Source organism: Rhinopithecus bieti, unplaced genomic scaffold, assembly GCF_001698545.2.
Source record: "Rhinopithecus bieti isolate Rb0 unplaced genomic scaffold, ASM169854v2 scaffold_80089, whole genome shotgun sequence".
Taxonomy (NCBI): domain Eukaryota; kingdom Metazoa; phylum Chordata; class Mammalia; order Primates; family Cercopithecidae; genus Rhinopithecus; species Rhinopithecus bieti.
The window spans coordinates 339583-342115 of NW_016830445.1; the positions used below are offsets into that span (position 1 = coordinate 339583).

Consider the following 2533-nt stretch of genomic DNA (forward strand, 5'->3'; position numbering starts at 1 on the left):
AGCTGCTTTAATCAACTGAATCTAGAGGAGCTTAGGAAAGGTATGACTCTCTCTATTTAGAGCAAGCCACATCAAACATTTGAAAGTCCTCAATCCAGGACTAATAAAATGTTGCATATAGGAGACAGAGGTGATTAGGACCATTTTAAGAATACACAATGCTCCCAAGATAGAAGTTGAAAATCAAGCATTTCTCTTCTCTTCCCATAGTCATGTCAAGTTTGGCTTGAAACTTCTGTGCATTTGTATGTCAGTGAGACATAGTAAGGCAAATCTCTTACTAACGATAAATCTGGAACATGCTTTTTAAATGGCAAAAAAGAACAACTATTGGAATAAAACAAAGATGTGACCCAATTGCTTCAGATTTCCCCATAGGAGATTCCTTTTGTAAAAGAAACACATTTAGCTTTAGCATAGAAACTCAAGAGGAGAAGAGTTTTAAAAGCTTGGAGGTTTTTTGTTTGCTTTGGTGAGTATAGTAGATTCCCTTTATGAAGCTGCTGTTAGGAGAAGGGAATCACACTTATGCTACGTTAAGCTTTTACTGCAACTACGAGGTTGCACAGGACATGATTTGACCCTTGATTTATCCAACCCATGTTCAGCACAATCAAAGGATGGAATATTCTTATGAACTAAATTTGATTTCATAAACACACCCATTCCTCTTGGTGCCGTGGCTCAAAGTGCTGCCCAACTGGGGAACTCCCTCTGATGACCTCATCCCAACTTTGTTCCAGTGACCCTGAAGGTCTAGCAGAAGTCTGCCAGCTCCCTGAATTTGTTCCTGAGGGCTCCAGCCCACCCAACAACCCTGACCTCTTTGCTACTTTTCTCCTTAGCCTGAATCCAAGCCACCAGGTGGATAGTTTATATAACGGTTGCATGCCAAAAGTAGTGGCTTTCAAACTGGGCTCTTCAAGTTGCTTCCGGGGTCACTAAAGGAGGGTGAGGCTGGATGATGGTGGACAATGGTGCAGCTGAGCACCTGGGGCATGCCACGCATCCCTGGAGCTGCTCTTCTCTTGGTTTCACATAAGCATTGGGGAAAGTACTGCAGCTTTAAAAGACTCCAGAGAGGGTCTAGAGGTACTGAGCGGAGTAAGCACTCAGGAATACTCTATGAATAATTTTGTATTCTGATTAATATATGTAACAATTCCACAACTATCTACATGGTACCAGGTACTATGTTGGGCACAGATCATGCATATTTGAAGACAGCAAAGTGTGCACCCTCAAGGAGCACCCTTAGCGTATGTATCTGTCCCCTCTATGTCTATGTAAAGGCACTGCAGAATCCAACCGTGATGGAGGGTCATTAACCCCATCAATAACCCTATATGGGCAAACCGAGAAACACAGACAAACAAATTTCTAGTTGACAAAATGTTGGATAAACCAATTTTTGCAAATAATGTCATATGGAATCTACCAAATTTGGACAGGAGGGCACTACTATTGTGGTAAAAGCATCTGGAAAGTCTAGAATGAAATGGCTTCTAAATACATGATCTGTAGCTACAAACAGATGAACATGTAGAACTTGCCACCTGATCAGCTTCAGCTTCAGAAGGGTAGCCATTGTGTTCTTCCTGAATCTCCTGCACAGCACCAGGTGCATGGACAAGAAAAAGCAAAGAGGAGAAAGAGAAACACGTGCAAACAGACAGGTGAAAGGACAGAATTTCTTTTTTAAGGAGACAGTAAGCATGTAAAAGTCGACACACCTTTCATGACTTTGCAAATCACAACATTTTCCCCCTTGGAGTTAAGGAAATAATGTGTAGGCCATCTATAGCATCCTCAGCCTAAAATGGAGTATCTACTCTGTGTTTGTGTTGGGGTAGAAAAATGAAAAGCAAACAAACATCACGAATTTCAAAGAAGGTACTGTCTTTTTAAAACCAAGCAATACACAGCATATAGCAAAGAAACAAAATAACAGGCACATAATGTGCTCACAGAAAATAAAGCATACCACAGAAATCTGGTAAAGGGCAAATCAAGCCAAAATACAAAGGCAGTTTATAGACATGTATTTTAAACACAGTAAGTATTCATATTACATTGCTCAGGGATCAATTCCACTGCACACATGCATATATCACATGCTGGAGATTATATACATATATGTGTGTGTGTGTGTATACACACATATATACACATGTCTGTTTCTTATTGCTTATTGCTAATTAAATTCTGTGATTTATAAATCAATATCATATTAAATATTTCTAATTACAGTATCAACACACTTCCAAGAAATGGCTAAAAGGCCACACATCTTTATTTAATTTTTTCCAATCCCTTTAAAGGTATACTGTCCTTAATTTCCTTATAGAATCTATTCTTTTTTTGAAACTTTAAAAATTGGGCTTTTTATTCAGCAGGTGGTAAAAATATGAATACTGAAGATGACAAGATTGTAATCTCTTTTTAAAGTTCTATCAAGTCTCTGAGGCTAAAAATATTCAAGTTAGCCTATATATATTTTTGCTTCATGAAACTTTGGTTGCAATGACTATCG

At 38.7% G+C, this 2533-nt stretch overlaps 1 protein-coding gene across 3 annotated transcripts in view; it reads right to left on the bottom strand.

Annotated features, from left to right (window-relative positions):
* Nucleotides 1-2533, bottom strand: part of MTMR1 (myotubularin related protein 1) — a 76225-nt gene that overhangs the window by 51312 nt on the left and 22380 nt on the right. The window contains exon 3 of one of the 3 annotated variants that reach the window (XM_017865543.1): nt 1557-1607. The exons of the other annotated variants lie outside the window; for them this stretch is intronic. The gene's annotated coding sequence lies outside the window, so the exon portion shown is untranslated. The remainder of the gene's footprint in view (nt 1-1556; nt 1608-2533) is intronic. 3 annotated transcript variants of the gene reach the window in all.